Source organism: Poromitra crassiceps, assembly GCF_964638095.1.
Source record: "Poromitra crassiceps genome assembly, chromosome: 1".
Lineage (NCBI taxonomy): Eukaryota > Metazoa > Chordata > Actinopteri > Beryciformes > Melamphaidae > Poromitra > Poromitra crassiceps.
Window position 1 is genome coordinate 8563106 of NC_139623.1, and position 24529 is coordinate 8587634.

Sequence of the window (24529 nt, forward strand, 5' to 3'; positions counted from 1 at the left end):
TTTGAACGTCCACAGCCATCCGACAGGGGTCCTAGCTTGAAGCTCATATATTGAACCCATTATGGATGTCTACAGACGTCTAATAGGGGTCTTAGACAGACATTCAGATATTGAAATCATTTTGGATGTCCATCAATGTACAAAATTGGCCTAATAAGATGTTTAGATATTGAACGATATAGAACCCGTCTTTAATGTCCACAGACGTCCAAAAGGGGTCTAGTACAGACGTTTAAATATTGAACCCGTCTTGAATGTCCACAGACGTTCAATAGGGGTCCTAGCCACACATTCAGATATATAACTTATTTCGGACGTCTGCAGATGTCCAATAGGGGTCCTGCCCAGACATTCGGATATTTAATCTTCTTTGGACGTCCACAGGCGTACAAATGGGGTCCCGACCTAACGTTCAGATGTTGAACCCGTCTTGAGCGTCCACAGACATCCAAAAGGGTCTTACCCAGACGTTCAAATATAGAACCTGTTTCAGACATCCACAGACGTTCGACAGGGGTCTTGGCCAGACGTTGAGATATTGAACCTGTTTTGGACGTCCACCTGAGGTCCAATAAGGGTCCTAGCCGGACGTCCAGATATTGTCCTATTTGGGATGTCCACAGACATCCAGTAAGGGTTGTAGCTAGACGTTCATAAATTAAACCTGTTTTGGACGTCCACAGACGTACAACCGTGGTCCCGACCTAACGTTCAGATACTGAACCTGTCCTGCATGTCCACCTGAGGTCCAATAAGGGTCCGAGCCGGACGTCCAGATATTGACCTATTTTGGATGTCCACAGACATCCATTAAGGGTTGTAGCTAGACGTTCATATATTACACCTGTTTTGGACGTCCACAGACGTACAACCGTGGTCCCGACCTAACGTTCAGATACTGAACCTGTCCTGCATGTCCACCTGAGGTCCAATAAGGGTCGTAGCCAGACGTCCAGATATTGACCTATTTTGGATGTCCACAGACATCTAGTAAGGGTTGCAGCTAGACGTTCAGATATTTAACCTGTTTTGGACGTCCACAGACGTACAATCGTGGTCCCGACCTAACGTTCAGATACTGAACCTGTCTGGCACGTCCACCTGAGGTCCAATAAGGGTCCGAGCCGGACGTCCAGATATTTACCTAATTTGGACGTCCAGAGACATCCGGTAAGGGTTGTAGCTAGACGTTCAGATATTGAACCTGTTTTGGATGTCCACAGACGTACAAACGGGGTACCGACTTAACGTTCAGATACTGAACCCGTTTTGTACGTCTACCAACGTCAAACCAGGGTCTCAACCTGACGTTCAGAAGTTGCACCCGTTTTGCACGTCCAGCAGATGTCCAAAAAGGGTCCTGCCCAGACGGCCAAATATTGAACCCGTATTGGACGTCCACTAGACATGCAATATGGGTTCTGGACTGACGGACGCTATATAGACATGATCTGAACGTCGGATTGACGTTCGGTGTTTGCTGGGGTCGGAGGCGGGGTCAGTTTGTCCTCAGCAGGTGCACCGACCTGCTGGCCTGGCGAAAAATATAACCGCAGGTATCCATTTATAATTTATATCACAGCAAAACTATAAACTAGCCAACATTAGGCTACAGATTGAGGAACGACCAGCGTGAACCTCAGGTTAGGCAAATCGAGTTTATATCTTTTTTATTCATTCTTTATTGTGTATTTTATTTTAGCACAAGGCTATATCAATAAATTGATTGTTATTATTATCATTATTATAAGGACGAATCAGCGTGACGTCACTTGACACCCAGAAAGGCTGAACACCGCGGCAGTTGTGCCAAACAAACGTTAATATCTCAAAAACTATAGGCCTACATCACATCGCTTATGGTGCCATGGCACGAGTCCGATACCTCACGAGTCCGACACCTCACGAGTCCGAAAAAAGAGGCTAACTTCCCCCAGACCCTAACCCAAAACCTAACCTCTCCCACCCCCACGCCTAAACCTAACCTCCCCCAGACCCTAACCCAAAACCTAACCTCTCCCACCCCCACGCCTAAACCTAACCTCCCCCAGACCCTAACCCAAAACCATGAGGTGTCGGACTCGTGAGGTATCGGACTCGTGAGGTATCGGACTAGGGGGCAGTCCCCTCGCTGGTAGCCTAGTGCAGAAGTAGAAGCAGAAGTAGGCTAGCTCAAGAGTTTGTCGTGTAAAAGTTGTGTGAACTGTCGCAGTCTTTAAAATGTAAACAGAGTCAAGCCGGCTAGAGCAGACACTCACGCCTCGTGCCACTTGGGCTCCATAGGGTTCCATTGCCGTTGCCACCCAGTGACGCGGTTTGTTTACCAAAATGCTGCTCGGCTGATCCCTCGATAGCGGCGGGGGCGGGGCCACTCAAGTAGGGAGGTAAGTAAACTAACCTATTTGAAAGTTTCATAACTTCAAATTCCAGTGGGCTTATGTGAATATCATGACAAGCTTAAGATCATTAAAACGGAAACAGTGCCATCTACTGGCCGTACTACAGGTTGTCATCAAGTTAGGGAACAGCTCAGGCAATAGACCCATTTCACGGGGGCCTATTTGTGTCGAAAAGGCAGAATAAACACAAGTGCAAGCAAAACACTAATGAGGGTTTCCAAATTCCAATGGACGTTTGAAACCCTCATTAGTGTTTTGCTTGCACCTGTGTTTACCCTGCCTTTTCGACACAAAATGGCCCCCGTGAGAAGGGTCTATGGGGGCTCTAGGCCTCTAGGGAACAGTTTGGTCTCCTCCACATCAGTGAGAGAAATCAGTGAAACATTAATCCATGATCAATGTGTGCAGATTAGCTCAAGTACAATCAATCGATATACAGCCTTAAGCTGACCGTGTGCATATATTCTGAGCCTGACTGTGTATTTCTATTTTGACCTATAACTGTAACTTTGATGTCTTGTAATTTCACATGTGGATATTTGATGCTCCTCGTCAGTGTATTTAGTGCCAGGTATCAATACTAGGAGTCTCCTCCAACCCCATGAGAGAATGGGTGCTGTCTGTCACTGCAGCTCACTTCAATAGAAGCTGTGAGTCTCACCGGCTGAATGCTTTCCCACTCTTCTGGTTACATCACTGCTCATTGGTGGGCGTTTTGACCAAAAGGAGATGCTTTTATCTCAACCAGGAGCAAGGCCTGTGCGATTAGCACAGATTATATGCAGATTTGTCATCGTCATAAATCTACAGCTGTCCACAGGCTCACATTTTTATTTGTCACTTCAAAGCATTCTTCAGTGTCTCTCCTGAGTTTACTGTTTGGTGCAGTGGACAAATGTCTTTCTAGTGAGAAGAACAAAGCAGCTCGTTTGTCTCTTCTCACCTGTTTCCCACATCACTGCTCACTGAACATTTTGCGATGTGTTTGGATGTTTTGACATATTTCTGTCCAATTAGGGCCTGTTGCACAGAGAGATGTGTGGCTCTTGATGCAATACTCATTCGAGCCCATGTCTTAGGGCTGGTCGATATGACTTCAAATCAATAGCACGATTCATTCAAACTTTTACCTTGATTACAATTAATTAACGATTATTTATTGTATAGTATACACTTTTTTTTAACACTGCCCTCATAGTACTCTGACAAGGTCTGTACTGTACTGTTTGTTGGCTCTGTGTTTTCGCTCGTGTCATCCTCCATGCCAACAGCTTCGCTATATATATACTGTATGTGTGTGTGTGTGTGTGTGTGTGTGTGTGTGTGTGTATATACAATATATATACACATATATATATATATACACAGACACATAATATATATATACACATATATACACACACACACACACACACACACACACACACACATATATATATATAAACTACATAACTTCATAACTATAACTATAACTACATTTCTCTGGGGATAGCTTCAATGTAGTGAACCTATATTTTAATGTAGCTTACTCACTACATTTTCCAAGTAGCTTGCCCAACACTGTAATAAATCTAGAAATAGGTTCCGTTCCAAAAGTGTTTTCTTAGACATAATGATCCCTACCTCTAGTATGGGCCGGGATGACCACGCCCACCCCTTACTGATTACACCCCCTGTCACCACCCACTCCACCCCTCCCGCCCCTACAACATGGGAGAGAGCACGGGTGGGTGGGGGAAGGGAGCAACGTCTCTTAGTAAAGTAGATGTTATCATCTTCTCTGACCGATCGGCGATCGATAAATTATCATATAACAAAATGGAATATCGTAGGCCAGAGGTGCTGGAATTCCCTTTTCTTGATCACTGAGATAAAATAGATTTGGCAACAACAACAAAATCTTTGATGTAGATAACTACTTTTATTTTGGCATGTAGCTTAGCTTGCTACATTTCGCTGGGGATAGCTTCAAAGTAGTGAAACTATATTTTAATGTAGAGTAGCTGGTAGCTTAGCTTACTACATTTTCCAAGTAGCAATTGCCCAACACTGTATGTATATATAATTCGCTGGCCGCCCCCCGGAGCATATTCTGGGCCTACGAGCCCAGCTAGGTCCCTGGAAGCCGTGATGACATCATCACCGCTCCGATGACATCCCAATGGGAGCTATGACATCATTGGCAGTGTGACGTCACCAAGCTGGGATGAGAGATGTGAGTTATGACATCACACCCCCAATGCCAGCAAGGCTATAAATACCAACGCACTAGCTCTGCCACGACACAGTTCGACGTCCACATAGCTTTATAGTGGGGCTCAAAACAGCACCTATAGGTCGCTTCCGGAAAGAAGCGCCAAAATTGGCACAAATACTCCTTGTGGACTGTTATTTTGATAAAAGTAACTGGCCATGCAGAAATTTTATTTTTTTCCAAGATGGCCGCCATTTCCAGCCTGAAAACACTATTTTGGGGGCAACTTTGGGTAGAATTGTCCAATATGAATGATCTTGTTATCAAACCATACATTTATGACCACAGAGAAGCCAGATTTATTCCATGAAAATTTCAAAATGGCTGCCATTTTAAAGATGGCTGCCATTTCTGCTATTTTTACCATAGGATTTCACTGTCCAGGGTGATTTTGATGATTCTGATGTCAAATGACAGGTTTTTAACTATGGAAATTTCAAAATTATACATCAGAAATGATTTGTATATCTCCTTTTGCCATTTACTCTGCATATATTTTCAAAGTAATGTGAAAATATGCATAAACAACAGTATTTTAGAGATTTAGTGTTTTAGAGTAAATGGTAAAAGGAGATATACAAATGATTTCTGATGTATAATTTTGAAATTTCCATAGTTAAAAACCTGTCATTTGACACCAGAATCATCAAAATCGCCCTGGACAGTGAAATCCTATGGTAAAAATAGCAGAAATGGCAGCCATCTTTAAAATGGCAGCCATTTTGAAATTTTCATGGAATAAATCTGGCTTCTCTGTGGTCATAAATGTATGGTTTGATAACAAGATCATTCATATTGGACAATTCTACCCAAAGTTGCCCCCAAAATAGTGTTTTCAGGCTGGAAATGGCGGCCATCTTGGAAAAAAATAAGATTTCTGCATGGCCAATTACTTTTATCAAAATAACAGTCCACAAGGAGTATTTGTGCCAATTTTGTCGCTTCTTTCCGGAAGCGACCTAAAGGTGCTGTTTTGAGTCCCACTAATGGTAAAAAAATAGCTGAAATGGCAGCCATCTTTGAAATGGCAGCCATTTAGAAATTTACATGGAACAAATCTGGCTTCTCTGTGGTCATAAATGTATGGTTTGATAACAAGATCATTCGTATTGGACAATTCTACCCAAAGTTGCCCCCAAAATAGTGTTTTTGGGGCGGGAAATGGCGGCCATCTTGGAAAGATCGAGATTTCTGCGTGGCCAGTTACTTTTATCAAAATAACAATCCACAAGGAGTATTTGTGCAAATTTTGGCGCTTCTTTCCGGAAGCGACCTATTTTACATTGAAAGTGCATTTTTTGAGCCCCACTATTAGGAGAGCAAGCAGCTATAGAAGCAGCTACAGGAGCAGACAACAACCGGAAACAACCGGCTATGGAATCACCTGACAGCCAGTGGTGCTGTGCGCTGGAGTGATGAAGAAGGCCGGTGGATCCTCCATCGGAGTGATACCCCAGGCCCACATCCAGGATGAGACGACGACAGAGGTGCCCTAAGACCAGAGACCCTCTGGGTGTAGGGCGGGACGGACGGCGGAACCTCAAAACCATCTTATGACATGACTGATAATGTCATAGGCACTGATGATGTCATAGGCATTGTGACATCAGTGGTTTTTGGTTACACTCGGGCAATTGTAACATCACTGATGATGTCATAGACATTGTGACATCATCAGTGAGTGATGTCATCAGTGAGGCAAAGTTGGGCAATTGTGTGCGCTGCGCATGCCAATAGAGCCCACGAGCCAATAGAGGCTGTGCAGCAGCTGAGCTGCGTATGCGAGCTGCAGGGCGGGCGATAGCGAGGCCGCGTAGTGGGCGAGCCTAGGAATCGACCGCGCGAGATGCGTAGTATATATATATATATACAGTGTGTGTGTGTGTGTGTGTGTGTGTGTGTGTGTGTGTGTATACACACAAGTACAATGAAAGAAAATTCATGTCAACTTCAGCTACGAGCAACTTTTTCGATTGTTATTAAACAGTCTAAATTTAATATCAATGCATCACATCTTACCTCTAATAGTAGACGAGACCAACGCAGAGTAGTCTCGCTTGAACCCCGAGTGAATCGGCCAGTGTTAGTCTGTCTGTGGCCAGGGCAGATCAGGAAGTGAAATGAAACGGTTTGCAGCAGCCACTTCGGCCATAACCACAAAATAACTTCCAAAAAACCTGTTAGAATATAACGAGAGATGTTCGCGAGAGTATGCATGGTGTTCACATTGTTTATGCTATGTTGCTAGGCAGCGCAAACGGGGTAGGCAGGCAGCTGCGTTTCACTTCCGGGTTTCACTTCCGGGTTTATCCGGTCCGGCGGTAAGGAGAGAGAGAGAGAGAGCCCCCTGTTGATGCGGGTTTAGACAGACACAGACTTAATAATCATCTAAGGGAGCAATCTCCGATTCACACGGCTTTGGTCTCAGCTACTATTATAGGTAAGATGTGATGCATCAATATTGTAATTATACTGTTTAATAACAATCGAAAAACTTGCTCGTAGCTGCTTTAACAGTTGAGTCAGATTTGTGCGTGAAAAAAGTGTGTTAATATAATATATAATATAAGTGTTAATATCAGTTACTGCTGCCATGTAGGCATAAATATTAGACCACGGAGAATTTGAGAGGATTACAGTGAAATGAAGAAACATATATATATATATATATATTATATATATATATATATATATATATATATATATACACACACACACACACACACACACACACACACACACACACACACACACATGTATCTCCTTTTGACAACTAATGTAATGTTGTTTCACTTCCATTCACTGAGCCTCGCCTGAAACGGCTTGGAGCCCCCCTGGGAAGGCCCGCCCCCTACTTTGAAAACCCCTGCTATAGAGGATTATTTTGAAGTTAGCTACCAGTCTAGATGATGCCAGGTATTTGGTTATATCTACTGATTATTCTGCTCTACAGCAGCAGTCCACGAGCAAGGGTGGGAAACAGTGAGCTGGATTCCCCCCCACCCCCACCCCCTTCCCATCTTCTCGCCACTGTCCTGCAACAGCTGGGAATGACTCGCCGGCCGGGTGACACCGCTTTCATGGCCGGACCTCGACTGTCCAGCTGTTTGCTATCGCTCATCCTGATGGCCAGAGAGACAGGGGCACAGACAGCCCAGCGTCGCTGCATCTGATGCGTGATCCTGCATGCATGCCAGTGTGGCCAATCTCACGACTACACAAGACCCCGCAGCTGGCACCTGGACGCTAGTAAGGACCATGTCATTTTCCAGCCAGAGCTTTAGGTTAGCAGCAGCTAAAAGAATGCCTAGACTAGAGCATTGCAGTCTCCACACAGGGTATGTGTCGACGTCTGATTGCCGGTATTGTTCCATGACAGTTTTGCATAGTTGCGAAACAGTAACCCATTTATCAACCAGTGCAATAAAATAACTGGTCCCATAAACTAGCCCAGCGTGAGAATGAATAAGCTCTGGAAGTCCAATAAAAAGCACAGGAGCGGTAGGTCTGCACACGTCATCTCTCTCTCTCTCTCTCTCTCTCTGAATCCTGTAAACAAGAGGGGTAAACACACTGCTGGTATAGAGAGAGGTGAAGATCAGGGGGGGCATGTGAGAGGGCATCTGTTTTCTCTATTTACTCCCTTTTCCCCTCTGTTTCTCCCCCCCTTGATTTAATTTGTGGGAACCCTTACAGCTTCCCCCGGCGAGAAAGCATTCCAGCTGGAGTTACTGAGGCCTTCAGGAAGCTTAGCGACAGATCCAGGAGGATTACCTCCAGCAAAGGCCATCAACCCACCCAAAATCATCAACGCACCGTAGCTGCTGCCTGCCGCTACCTCTTCCCTCTCCCCTCTCTTTCCATGCGATACCTTGAAATGCGAGACTAGCCTGGTGAGCATAACATTCCTTCACCAGATTCCTGCTACCTCCCTCGCTCACAAAGTCACTTTGCTGTGCTGCTGTTTCCTAATGGAACAGATGTACATTCATCAGAAGAGTAATCACAGGTCTCTGTTCCTCAGCAGACAGATATCAGCTCTGGACGAGTCATTCACCATTCATGACCTAGGGTCAGGCCCGACGCCACGAGGGGGCCTAAGGGGGCTTAGCCCCCTCAGTTCAATTTTCGGCCCCCTCACTTGAAAAAAAATTAAAAAATTAAAGAATAGTTAATCTATAAAGGCCAGTTAGGCAATGTTTGTACCTGACATGTTTAGGCTGCTGTTTCTGCAGTCTTCATCAAATTTGATCAGTTTAAGTTGATGTAGGCTACCCCCTGTAAACATATCTCTGTTGTTTCAGAATTGGCAGGGAAGCGCTATTTGCTGTGCTTTGGTTGTCACAAGGTGTCAGAGATGTAGCTATTTATTAAATTTGAACCTATGAACCCTTGAACCTCTATTAATGCCTTAATCTGCTGCTGTGAAATAAATGTTTTATTTGATTTTGAATAGTAGTCTTTCTTGTGTTGTTATTGCGCTTTTCAGAGGTTATTATGGTTAAAAAGTCCAGAAATAGGCATAGCGGGTATATAACCTATGTTTTACGATATAAAAATATCATATAAAAAAAAAAAAATCAGCCCCCTCGCCAGTTATAACAGCCCCCTCAGTCATTTCATCCTGGCGCCGGCCCTGCCTAGGGTGTTGCAGGTAGTCACTGAATTGTCCGAAATATAAAAAAATAATAATAATATATGAAATATACAGATCAATAAATATGAAATATGAAATATACCGAAGTGATATATGGCAACAGTGTAGTCATTCCTGAATGTATTGGCTAATTTGGCTTTGCGTCTGTGAGAGAACCAGTCCATTGTGTAAACCAGGGGTGTCCAACCCTTTTTGAATGGGGGCCAGATTAGATAATGTGAAAATACGGGGTGTTACGGGGGGGGTTATAAAAAATAAAAAATAAAGAAATCACATACAATACAATTGTACTCTAAGGATTTTGTTTACCGTCTGAAAACATTAGTTCCACTTGGTGCTTGTCTAACTGTATGAGAGTGCTGTCGTCGTTAGGTGAATGGAAAAAATGCTTATTGAACTTGCTTGATTAACCAATACTGTGTGGAGGGCCACATGATAGTATATTTTGAGAGACAAGACGAGGGCCACCTAAAATCGTTCCGCGGGCCGCAATTGGCCCCGGGCCGACCTTTGGACATGCCTGGTGTACACCATAAACTGACAGGTTTTGTGTCCAAGCCCCTGCTGGCACTCCTCCACTATGTGAGATTACTGTGCTGCATCATCAGTATCATTCCACGAGTAAAAAGATCCAACAACACAAGCACCAGACACCCTTATTATTCTCTTTATTAATCGACATTATCATGCTTGATTTTAGTTTACTAAATAATCAAAAGAGGAACTGACCTTGTAATCTTGCACAGAGTAACTGAAACCACCACGACTTGCTGTAAGTAGTGTGCTTGTGTGTGTGTGTGTGTGTGTGTGTGTGTGTGTATATATATATACAGTATATATATATATATATATATATATATATATATATATATATATATATATATATATTAGTATGTGGGCGATATCTGTCTGTTTCAAGTTCTGTGTTTGGCCACAGCTATGCCGTTTTACGTGTGATTGGGCTGAAACCTTCAGGGTGTGTAAAGGGCACCCGTGCGGGTGAACTGACGGCACCAGATTTTTTTATTAGGCTAATTAGCTAATGATGTGATGTCATCAGTGATATCATCAGTGATGATGTCATCAGTGATGATGTCAAAAGTCATGCGCACACACACGCACACACACACACAAGGAGGAGGCAAGACTGATCAGTGATGTCAGACACACACAAGGAGGCATTGTGACAAGACTGAGTGATGTCATAAGGGGGCACACACACACACTTTTGATGTCATCAGTGATATCATAATGAGGTACACACACACACATTTAGTGAGCAACACACACACACACCCGCGCGCGCCAATAGGGCAGGCGAGGCCACACAGCAGCCGAGCTACGGGCTAGCTAGTATATATATATGATATCTGTATGTATATATATATATATATATATATATATATATATATATATAGGTAACCTAAATGTTCCTTTGTTTTTTTCACACGTTTCACTGTTTAATAACCCTCTAAAATTCTCCACAGTATGCCTACATGACAGCACTAACTGATACTAACACTTTTCATTTTTTTCACGCACAAATCTGACTCAATTGTTAAGTTGAAATGAATTTTCTTTCATTGTACTTCTCAGTAAAGACCACTGACCTAAATAATGGTAAAGACTATGATCAAATTAAATGTGTCAGCTTTGGAAGCCTGCCTGTAGTATACATTACTAGTCAATAGAGGGCAGTGTTATACCACAATCACACTGCGCACTGAGGTTGAATATAATATATGTTTTACTTTGGCATAAACTAAATGCTAGATTTGGAATCTGATCACATAAGTGTGTTCATCTATGACATGGATGCAAAAGCCAAAATAAACATGTGCACAGCAATTCAGCACTTAAAACTGCCATCATGTAAATTGCGTGTATAATGGAACTGACCTCAGTAGAAATGATGGACAATCAAGTCATGATAAAACCAGGAGTGTAATCCCTGGGTACACAGCCTCATCCTTCACTACCCACCTGTGAGACTGAGACTTACAGCAAAATCACAAAATGTTTTTCAATACTCACATTTGTAGCTGTCCAACTCCAAGTTTGCATGCACAGTTAAAACCGTATAGTATCACTTTACAGTCTGGACAAGCAACGGTCTGACCATTATCTGAACCCTCACATTGGAGAATTAGTTAACCCTCATACTGAGCTCAGCCTCCCAAGACAACTCTCCACTTCACGTCAACCAGTATTTAACCCCTTGTTGAACTGTTTTCTATTAATCCTCACCTGCAACTGAGCATTTAAAATCTGTCAGAGAAATCACACTCTGGGGATCCATGGGAATTCAATGAAATTCAATGAAATATCTCATCTCTAGTGCAATATTTTAATTAACTTACAATAAAACAGAGGAGTTGTCCAAGAGCAGAGATGTAAAGTAACTAAGTACAAATACTTCATTGCTGTACTTAAGTAGGAATTTCAGTTATTTGTACTTGTATTTATTTTTCTGGCAACTTTTTACTTTTACTACCTACATTTTGACACAAATATCTGTACTTACTACTCCTTACTTACACTTTCCAAACAGGCTAGTTACTTTAGTTTTAATGCACGACAGACAAAAACGATGTAACGTTGTCTGTCTCCCTCGTCTCGCGCTCTCCCAGCTTTCATGCATTATGTGCACCTTTTTAGTGGAAAAACCATATCACACAAATTATTAATCAAAGTATAGTCTTTATACATGTTGAAACATGTTGGAGGGGATCTTCTATAGTATTCTATAATTGGAGGCATGTCTGTCTGTTTCTGTCTGTGTGTGTGTGTGTGTGTGTGTGTGTGTGTGTGTGTGTGTGTGTGTGTGTGTGTGTGTGTGTGTGTGTGTGTGTGTGTGTGTGTGTGTCTTCTGTCTGTCTGTCTGGAGTTGCAAATGTGCCGTTGCTCCGATCGCCTCCAAAATGATTTGTCCAGTGTGGGTTGACCAGTGTGAATCACTGATGATGTCACAGACAGTGATGAGTTCAGAAATCACTAGATGTAACAGTTCTAGATGGCTCAGCCTTCACTACCATAGTGATGTCATGAATCAGTGATGATGTCACAGATGATGTTATCGGTGATGTCACTTCATGGCTGCTCGAGCACGGTGTGACGACAGGCATGCCTCGATGCCGCCTACACATGAGACCTGGACAAATTGAGGACCCTGCTGCAGGAAGACCTGCTTCAGAAGGTGGATCAATGAGTGGTGGAGTGTGATAAACTGAGACATCCCTCTGAGGCTTGCAGCCAGCCGGGGTCATGCTGCCTGTGTGGCCTACCTGATCGCCCAGGGAGCCAAGGTAGACCTAGCTAATGGCACAGGCCAAACGCCTCTCTACTGGGCCGTGCTCCAAGGTCATCTGGACTGTGTCCAGATCCTCCTGGAAGCTGGGCCGACCCCAACAGAAGAGGACAGTACTCGTCAGGCACCTCGGTCTATCGTGCTGCCTGGGCGGGAAGGCTGGACATACTGCAGGAACTCGTGAGGTTCCCTGTCACTGTTGACATAGACGGCATTCACCGGTCTCCTCTACATCAGCACCGCCTACTACCGCTTGGACTGCTTCCCCTGCTGCTCCAGGCTGCTGGCATTCTGACCCATGACGTGACTTCTCTCCTGCTGGATGTGGTGCTGAAGTTCAGGTGGGACGCGGCCTTCGTCCAGCTGCTCCTGGACCACGCCGCTGCCCTGGTGACCTTGAAGCAGGCACAGCTGGAGGTGATGGCAGATCGCGAGGTGCTCAGGGTCTTTCTGGAGGCCAAGAGATGTCCTCGCAGTCTGGCGCACGTGTGTCGCATCCGGATCCGCCAAGCGCTGGGCATCGCATGAACCAGGTCCACTCCCTACCACTAACACAAGTGATGAAGGACTTCGTGCTCCACCAAACTGATTTGAAGGACTGTTTATTCGTTTTCATTTCCTAGATTTAGTTTGTCAGTGACTGTTTCAAATAAATCACCCAGATGACCAGAGATTAAATACCATCAGCAAGGGTGGGAATTTCGTCATTTTAGGGGCAAAGCCATTTGGCCTTCCGCGTCACTTTTATTTTTAGGCAGGGCACAAAGGCCATTGTTCTTTTGACATTGTGAAGAGCGATCTTTCTGAAATGTGCGTTAAAATGAGCCAATTACACATCCTTAGCATAGGGCAGGCTATATTAAACTGAGACCACTGACGCTTTTAAAGCAACTGACAGTAGCAGGCTAGAACCCCGCAGCAGTTAATAGTATGAGTTGTGCCAAACAAACGTTAATATCTCAAAAAGTATACATCACATCGCTTATATTTTGACATTCTGAGTGAGAGCAGAAGTAGCTCAAGAGTTTGATGTATAATAATATGCATGTCGTGTTAAAGTTGTGTGAACTGTCACAGTTTTAAAAATGTAAACGGAGATAACTGGCTAGAGTCAGACACTCACGCCTCGCGCCACTTGGGCTCCATAGGGTTCCATTGCCGTTGCCACCCAGTGATGCGGTTTGTTTACCAAAATGCTGCTCGGCTGATCCCTCGTATAATCGAGCGCACAAGATTTCTAGTAGTAGCAGTAGTAGTAGTAGTAGTAGTAGTAGTAGTAATAATAATAATAATAATAATAATAATAATAATAATAAATAAAGTTGACAGCGCCAAATGATGTGCCTGCGACATGGTTGTCAGTGAACAACCAACCAGCAACCTCTCAAGCTACAACTAACAAAGTATAAAAAAAAAATCCCAAGCCTCTGTTTATAATAACAAAGCTATGAAGTGGCAACTACATCTGACTGACATACAGTTATCCTCCCAAACTTCACTAAGAAAGTTAGAAAGCCCTCGTGGCTGAGTGGTTAAAGCCACTTGCTTTGAAATCTGAAGTTCAGTGGTTCGAATCCACCACTGGGTTTTAGCAATCTCTGTCCCAGCCCGGAGCTTCTTTACAGGTCCGGTACCATGTAACTACATATGAACTACAGTTAAATAGACTCACTCCACTTTACAGGTCCGTTACCATGTAACTGAACTACAGTTGGATAGACTCACTCTACTTTACAGGTCCGGTACCATGTAACTACATATGAACTACAGTTAAATAGACTCACTCCACTTTACAGGTCCGTTACTATGTAACTACATATGAACTACAGTTGAATAGACTCACTCCACTTTACAGGTCTATTACCATACACACACACACACACACTCACAAACTATAACCATAACTTTCCAAGTCTGAAGGGAAAGAAAAGATGGCAGTGCCCTCATGTCCCTTTCCTGTTATTGACTGCATTAGCGGTGGTTGTGGTCTCGGTGCTACAGATATCTGCGGTGCGCAGTGCACGGCATTTCTGCAGTGTGACTGTGCCAGACCCCCCCCCCCCCCACACACACACACACACGAGCTGTAAATGGCTCATGTGACTATTTCCACCTCAATTCAGAAAATGATTAGAATGTATTTTAAATTAAAAAATATATATATATATAAATAAATGTTTCTAGAGCACAGTGCATACAATTTATTTAGCAAATTGGGGGGAGTTCCCCCTTATGCTTCAGATCGGGGGGATTTATAGACTTGGGGGGAGGGGGTAGACTTTGGGGAGAGATGATCCAGGGGTCTGGTGACCACAGGGGCTTCGACTGGATCCCCAACTAATTGAGAAATTGGGAAATTGATGGGGAAAATGACTCATTTACAATAAGCTAACAATTAGAATGTAGAAGAATGGCTATTTTGATTATAGATTCACTGTTACCTCTATACCTACAATACTTTTATTTTAATTTTTGTATGGGAATTCTGGACAAAATCATATCTACAACTAAAAATAAATATTTTCAATATTATAACAATCAATATTTTCCCCAAGTCTCTGTTTATAATAACAAAGCTATGAAGTGGCAACTACATCTGACTGACATACAGTTATCCTCCCAAACTTCACTAAGAAAGTTAGAAAGCCCTCGTGGCTGAGTGGTTAAAGCCACTTGCTTTGAAATCTGAAGTTCAGTGGTTCGAATCCACCACTGGGTTTTAGCAATCTCTGTCCCAGCCCGGAGCTTCTTTACAGGTCCGGTACCATGTAACTACATATGAACTACAGTTAAATAGACTCACTCCACTTTACAGGTCCGTTACCATGTAACTGAACTACAGTTGGATAGACTCACTCTACTTTACAGGTCCGGTACCATGTAACTACATATGAACTACAGTTAAATAGACTCACTCCACTTTACAGGTCCGTTACTATGTAACTACATATGAACTACAGTTGAATAGACTCACTCCACTTTACAGGTCTATTACCATACACACACACACACACACTCACAAACTATAACCATAACTTTCCAAGTCTGAAGGGAAAGAAAAGATGGCAGTGCCCTCATGTCCCTTTCCTGTTATTGACTGTTATTGACATTGAGGCAGGCCAGGACCGTGATGTGTTCCCTGGTCCCCTGGGCCTGCCTAGTGGTGGACAATAAATAAATTGTATTATGGATCACATTAAAATATGCCTCAACAATGATATTTAGATTTTTTTCTTTTTTTTTTGTAAACCTACCTGTATGCATGTTTTGTCCCTCGTCCCACCAGGACCCTCCGTCTTGTGGAGTCCAGCTGAAACCCCGTCTCATCACAGTTGTAGATTTGACGGGGCTTCTCCCTCAACCCGTGCTCCTCCAGGGTAGCCGTGAGGAGCCTGAAGTTAAGGATGCACCAATATGAAAATTATGGACGATATTAATAACCAATATTAACATTTTACTCATCAGACCAATACGATATTTTACAAAATTACTAACATCAGCTGATGTCGATATGATTGCCGATATACCATGCATCCCCTACCTGAAATAATCATCGATGGGCCCCCTCTTGGCACAGGCTGCCCTCCCACGGTCGATGATGTCTGGGGTCCGGGCAGTGAGGTGTTGTTTCTAATAATAATAACGACAATAGATTGGATTTATATAGCACCTTTCCAGATACTCATCTCATCTCATTTCACTTCACACATCAGGGGAGGGAACTCAACTCATCCACCACCAATGTGTAGCACCCACCTGCCGGTCCCTGAAGTTTATCCACCACGTCTGGCTAAGCGAGTCCTTCTGGTCCTCGGGGTGGCGGTAGTTGTAAATAGCCAGAGCGTTGGCCATCACCTGAGGCTTCGTCAGTGGAAACCCATGACTGGCAGAGTACAAACAGTACTCCACCAGGGAACTCTCATATTCAGGCGTGAGAAGTGGCCTCTGACCATATACACAATCAGAGACCACCCTTCCACTGACTCGGTCACTCAGGGTGGACTTTGGGACCCCAAACCTCTTGGCTGCCTGCCCGCACGAGAGCCTGCCTGCTTCCACCTCCTCCATGGCCTGTTGCATGGCCTCCGGGGCCCACTTCCTCCTCTTCCTCTCCTTTGGCATCTGTAAATTGATATACGGTAAAAAAATTTAAACTTCTATAAATTGCCATATATATTTTCCATTACATTGCATTTATCAGATGTATATTTACCTTAAACCAGTGCAACATTAAAATTTCTATATATATATTTTTTTAACATCTTGTATATATATATATTTTTAAATATCTTGATGTTCCTGTAAAAAGGAAAACAACTCTCTCACACACACATCTTATCAAACTCTTACTTTCTCTGGCCGGTCCCGTCTCCTCCTTCATATTTCTCTGTCTTATTTTACAAGAAAAACCACAGACACAACACAAAGTTGAATGTAAAATCTATCCAGTTTATCTTGTCACAATTTCCAACTGTAGTGCTGCGCAGAGTGATGCGTGGGCCGCAGTTATAACCGCGCTGACCGCGGATATCCTGCCCCGCGGGCGGGCCAGATCATAAAAATAAACATTCTGATTAATAGCGGATGGGTTGCGGGCGGTTGAAACGATGTATCATTAATGAGGAAAAATAATATTAATTGCGTTCTCTAGTCTATGAACGTATTTTAAGCTACATTTTTCGTCAGGCACATTCTTAGCCCCCTATTGTAGATCCCCCAAAGGACCCACGGCCGTAAACACAACAATAGCCATGTGCTACTGTAGGTCGCAAGGCTACACTTTTCGTCCATATGGTCAATGATGTCACCCTCAAAAAGGAGTGTCCGCTGAAGATGTGTTTGAAGAGAAGACGCGTTCGTATTTTCCAATACAATGAGGCAATCAAGTAAACTAAACTTAAAGCTATAGCGTTAGCCGAGTAAGCTACATGAGGGCAAGTGGTGGACTGGATATAATACAGCATGGAAGTTTATTTGGAGTCTTGGACTTCAGCGATCGCACCAACGGCAGCAGAAACCGTAAGTTTGCTCCTTTTATAGCGTTTATAGCGTCGGGTGCATGGCGGGCGCGGATCTATAAATAGTATGAAATCATTTGCGCGGATTTATGGTGGGCGGACGGTTCATGCATACACGTGGATTAGGATGGCATAAAAGCTCATCCGCGCATCTTGATGTCACTGTGGAGGTGGAGTTTGGTGGTGATGCTCCCTGGATATAGAGAGCACGGTGGTGCGCATGTGTCAGACGGTTGCTGGTTCTATAATAAACACTGAGCGTAGCTCATTGGAGTTAAAAGTATAGTCTCACCTTGAGGTGGAGATTGATGACGAGGACTGGTGTGATATATTTGATAATGCCAAAAGAATTTCTGTGTGCAACAGACTGTGGTCGATGCAGCTAAGAATTATACATAGATTGCAAATATCACCCAGCCTTCGTCATAAAATGAATGCTAGCCTGTCTCCCCTCTGCCTTAAGTGTAAGATAGAGGTGGGAGATTACACTCACTGCATATGGTCATGTCCTAAGATAGAACGATACTGGTCAGACATAGTGCAGCAGTTGAGTGTCATCTTTGGTGTGGAGTTGGACCCAGACCCTGTCAGCCTTATTCTTGGTCTTCCCCATAAGAAACTCGTTTATAAACATCACAAACGGCTATTTAATTTATTAACATTTGCTGCTAGAAAAAATATTCTTTTATTTTGGATTAAAGACAAACCTCCAACAAAGAGGAACTGGCACCAGATAATTATGCAGCTTATGCCTCTGGAGTTCATGACATGTATGCTGCACTCAACAACCGATGTCTTTTATAAAGTGTGGGAGCCCTACCTGAAATATATCGACCCTAACCTAGCAGAGACACTGACTATTGGATACCTCAACCGAAGTGATACTGCCACCTGAGTACTGCCCTTTGCCTCGTACATCTAATTTAATTTAATTTATTTTATCGTATTCTCATTCATCTGTCCATCCTTTTCATCATTGTTGTCCACATCTATGTCTTTGTGAAGTGTTTAAGCTGCCCTGTCTTTTTGTTTTTGTTTTTTGTCTTTGTCGTTGTCTTGTCTTGTAAAATTTAAAATTGAATAAAAATATTATTGAAAAAAAAAAAAGTATAGTCTCGTGCATATTCTTATTAGTCATCATGTTACATGTACAACGGTCATATGAAACTATAATACTGACCACAGACTTTGCTGGCTGCAATAGAGACACAGACACACTCTCACTTCTCTCTCTCACTCTCACACACACACACACACACACACACACACACACACACACACACACACACACACACACACACACACACACACACACACACGTTATTTTCAACACACACACACACACACGTTATTTTCATTTTTAATCAACACTTTTTAAAAGCTTTTGTATTTTTGGTTGCAGATATCAGAAAATGAATGCATTTGAGACAGATGGCTTTTTGGTGAAGTCATTCTCACGGCAATTCGACTATGCATAATTCATTTTCATTGCTTAGACAAAGCTAGCGTTAGCTAGCTAGCAAGCTAGCAACTGTATTCAGTGCAAAAACAGAAGCGGTAAAGATCAGTAACTCTCGTCGCCCAAGCACGTTTTATGGCTTTCTGTCATCAAAGTCACTTTCCTAAAGTAATTGGACATGTTACCGTGCACATATTCATATGAAATTCTACATATTGACACATATAGATGTATACCGTAAATTAGTTCCACTTACACAAACCGGCGATCAAGCATCTGAAATGCCCGCTAAAGTACCGGAAACCACGTCAGAGACCTCTGACCCGGACGTGACGATACAGGAAAAGAGGTGACTGATACAGGAAACACAGCTTCAGCCTCTCCACAGAGAGAGGTCACTGCTCTCAGAACAGCTTCAGCCTCTCCACAGAGGGAGGTCGCTGCTTTCAGAACAGCTTCAGCCTCTCCACAAAGGGAGGTTGCTGCTCTCAGAACAGCTTCAGCCTCTCCACAAAGGGAGGTCGCTGCTCTCAGAACAGCTTCAGCCCCTCCACTAAGGGAGGTTGCTGCTCTCAGAACAGCTTCAGCCTCTCCACTAAGGGAGGCCACTGCTCTCAGAACAGCTTCAGCCCCTCCACAGAGGGAGGTCACTGCTCTCAGAACAGCTTCAGCCCCTCCACAAAGGGAGGTGCCTGCTCTCAGAACAGCTTCAGCCCCTCCACAAAGGGAGGTGCCTGCTCTCAGAACAGCTTCAGCCCCTCCACAAAGGGAGGTGCCTGCTCTCAGAACAGGACAGTATTAACAACAACAATAAATGGGTAAACCCAAACAGGATCCTGGCGCACTCGATTCACTGGATTTTTTAAGATTCAAGATTCAAGATTATTTTATTTATCCCAAGGGAAATTTGTCTCGGACATACATACAGGCTGCTACATACAAAACAACAGTGCAAACCACAAGACAGTGCAAACATGTGCAAACATACAATTAAAGTGCAAGTGCATCATAGTTACAGTAGATGCTTATTATGACCCGAGTTTAGGAGACTAACTGATATGGGGATGAAAGAGTTCTTGTATCTGTTGAGGGATCGTTTTTTGTTTTTAATTGGGACTCTGTAGCGTCTACCCAGGGCCGGCCCTAGCCATCTGGGGGCCCTAAGCAGGATATAGATCAGGGGCCCCCTCCCAGGGGCGGGGGTTTGGGGGCATCCGCGCTGGAAGTACTTTTAAGTAGGGGGTGCTGTAAGGAGGGGACTCTCGGTGCTGCCCGCTAGCGCCGAAGAAAATTTGACGTTTTTGGACTTTTAGCCATATTTAGAAGAATATTTAAAACAAACAAACATGACAATGACGCTCGTTTGTAGCCCTATCAGTGTCAAGCAAGCGTGTAGAACCCAGCAGCCATAGGGGTTGCCAGGTCAGTTAAACCAGGGGTTCCCAACCTTTTTTGTGCCAAGGACCGGTAGATACATGCAGGACCGGTTGTCAATTTTAATGGTTTTAGTTACATATATATTTACTCACCAGGTGGCGACAAAAGGTAAATATCAGCCTTTTGTGTTGTATGTAGCCTACAGTATTTATGTTTTTGTTTAAACTACAAACATAAATAAACGTCAACCTATGTTTTAACTACCACACACAGCCTATAATATTATAGCCTATGTTTATTTAAAAAAAAAAAAAAAAAAAAATTGGGGGGGCCCCCCCAACTCCCGGGGCCCTAGGCAGCCGCTTGGTTCGCATTATGGGCGGGCCGGCCCTGCGTCTACCAGATGGAAGCAGTTCGTATTCTATATGCAAAACATGGGAGGGGTCAGCAGTCATTTTCCTAGCTTGTCTAATTACAGTTTTCTCAAAAAGCATTTGGAGGGTGGGATGGTTTCTCACCCCATCACTTTCATTGCCGTGTTAACCAGTCTATTGATTTGTGATCTTGACTTAACTGATAAGTTGCCAAACCAAACAGAAATTCCATAACGAATAATGCTCTCTATAACAGCAGAATAAAACAACAAAAGCACCCTCTGTCCGACCCCAAACACCCTGAGTCTCCGTAGAAAGTAGAGTCGCTGTTGAATCCTAGCGCACACAGAGTTCACATGGACATTCCACGACAAGCTGTCATCAATATGTAGACCCAGATATGTGTATGAAATTTTAAATAAGGTGCATGATTTGATTTTGATTTTATTTTATTTAGTACAAGCACATAAACATTTCATGTAGAGGTAAAATGCAAAGAATTGGCGTACAGGGATAAAAAAAACACATGAAAGTCCCAGGGCTTTGAAGTCCTGGAGCTTATTTCCAATGTGGTCCCTAGTAGAGAAGAGAAAGAAGAGTGAGAGAAGAGAAGTGGGAGTAGTAGAGAAGAGAAGTAAGAGTGAGAGAAGGCGAGAGAGAGAGAGAGAGCACATACTGTATAAAACACACACGAGAATTCAGATTTCAGCATTCTGAATTCTGAGTTTTTAAAATACATGAGACATTTTGAATTGAAAACATTAAATCTACTTGGTGCATGCTGCAACCTATGCCTGTAGCTGCTTTTTTACAGCTCTCTTAAAGCTGGCTAAAGTGGGGATGTTTTGGATGGCCCTGGGCAGGGAGTTCCACAGCCGGCTTGCTGTATATAAAAAACCTTTGGAGCCTGTTTTAGGCTCATGAACGGCTAGTGTCCCTGACCGTAACTGCCGTCCATGGACTTGGCCACGCAGAACGATGCAGGAGCTAAGATACCTAGGGGCAGTTCCATTAACCATTCTATATGTGTATCCTAGTTTCAGAAACGAGACTCTCTGCTCCACAGGGAGCCAGCCCACCTTTTTTAAGTGAGCTGGTTCTATGTGGGCTCGTGAGTGCATGTTTAACACTAACCTTAGGGTTTTATTTTGGCTAGTTTGCAGCATGTTTTTGTTTTTTGCTGTGACACTGCTGTACCAGTATGTACATGCATAGTCATATTGGCTCATAATCATACAGTTTGCAAGTAGTTTTCTAGTGTCTAATGATAAAAACATTTTTTTTACGTTGCAGAAATTTTACCCTTGTGTTGACATTTTTAATAACCTTCAAGGCCATGGTTTCTCCAGACAAAGTCTGGTCGAGGTCTGCACCTAGATACTTGACACAGTCTTTGGAGATGACACTAGTTCCATTACAGCTGATCTCCAGTTCGGAGCATTTCTTCAGATTATATTTTGAACTAAAAAGAATGGATTCAGTCTTTCCTAAATGGATCGAGAGCTTGTTGTCCACCAACCATTTATGAAGATTTTCCAGCTCCCTCCTGAGACCAGCTTGGATTTCTTTCGGGTCATCTCCGGATATCAGAAGTGCAGAGTCATCGGCGTACAGTAATAATTTACAAGACACTGCAGAGACCATGTCATTTATGTACAACGAGAAAAGCATTGGAGCCAAAATGCTCCCTTGCGGTACTCCACATGTTATAGGATTATAAGAGGATGATATGCTGTTAATGCTAACGACCTGGGTCCTTCCAGTTAGATACGACCTGAACCATCTCACCGAGCCACTGTCCATTCCGCAGGATTTGAGCTTCTCCAGAAGGATCTGATGGTCAACGGTATCAAACGCTTTCTGGAGGTCAATCAGGACCATACCAGTGCGTTTGCCGCTCTCCATCTGGGTCCGGACATGGTCGGTGAGATGGATGAGGCAGGACTCCGTGGAGTACCCAGGACGAAAGCCGTATTGAAACTTGTACAGAAGATCGGTCTTGTTTAGGAAATCTGATACTTGATTGAAGATAACCTTTTCAAGGACTTTTGAGATGATGCTGAGTATAGAGACTGGGCGATAGTTTCCCTCATTAGTCCTATCTCCTTTTTTATAAAGTGGGACCACACGGGCACATTTTAAGTCATTGGGAACGCTGCCTTGCTGTATAGACAGGTTAATGACATGAGCTAGGGATGCACTAATCTGTTGCGCTCCATCTTTAACTAACTAACATAACTCTTCATCAGAGTCAAAACTCTTTCACTCTGATGAAGCACGCTGTGTGCGTTAAAACGTTAGTCACTGCCCCTTATTAAAACATTTCCAGTGAATCGAGTGCTCCATGCAGGATCCTCTTTGGGTTTACCGATTCATTGCTGGCTCTCAGAAATGTTGTCCGCATTTCATGAGAGGCATGGGGGCTAAATTTGTTTTTTAACCTTTATGGCAAATGAATTGGTTTTAACATCTCTCTGTCTCTCAGCTTGTCTGTCTTACTTCCTTTTCTGTCTATCATCTCTGCACGCTACGCTACTGTACTGTCCCTGTGGCTAACATAGAAGCAGACGAAGGAAAAAGCTGTGGTTTTTACCTCTAGACCACAGCTATTTTTTCCCTTTTGTCTGCTTGTAATTCTGAACAACACCTGTGAGAGCAAACACCTATAGATGATCATAAATACAAGCAGAAGAGACGGCATACTTGACCTCATCATTTGGCCTTTGTACTATCTCACCCCCTTCGATGAGCAGAGAAACCAACCTCCAGTGGAAACTTCACAGGTCGGTCCTCAACTGCCACAACGAAGACAAGACAAGACACTTATACCAACGTGGTGAGTGATCATTTTCAAGAATTTCAAAAGGATATGAATTCATAACCTGTCCCTCAAATTATCCTCTTATTATGAAGAGAATGTATTTATTGCTCATGATGTTGCACAAGTATTGTGGGTATAAAGAAAAAATTAAAAGAGGTAGCGCCTGCACACATACAAGCCACGAAGTTGAATGAGAAATACCAGTGACAACATTTGGATCCTACACTGGATCTTCATCAAGGTCAGAAAATGATGAAGATCCAATGTAGGATCGAAATGTCACTTTTTCTCCTTAAACTACAAGGCTTGGAGTAAGTGTGCAGGCTCTACCTCTTTTCATATACTGCTATAGCCTTGCATGTTCATGATGTGCATACAATCTCACCCCTTCCACTTCAAAGAAAAAAATTGCCATTGCCAATTCCGAGTCACCTTTGTCAATTGCTTATAGCACACGGCTTTGGCATAGACCAGGCATGTCCAAAGTCCGGGCCGGGGGCCAGATGCGGCCCTTTGACCGATCTTAAGTGGCCCTCGGCTTGTCTCTCAAAATATATTAAATTATATGCGGCCCTCCATACAGTATTGGTTAATCAAGCACGTTCAATTCAAATTTTTTCTGTTCACCTAATGATGACAGCACTATTATACAGTTTGTAGACAAGCACCAAGTAGGAACAACACAGGCAGTAATAATATTTTCAGATGGTAAGCAAAATCCTTAGAGTACAATTATATTGTATGTGATTTTGATTTTGATTTCTGTAACCCATATGATGCGAGAAGCAGCCGGCCGGCCCCCAGTAATTTCACATTATCTAATCTGGCTCCATTCAAATAAGTTTGGACACCCCTGGCATAGA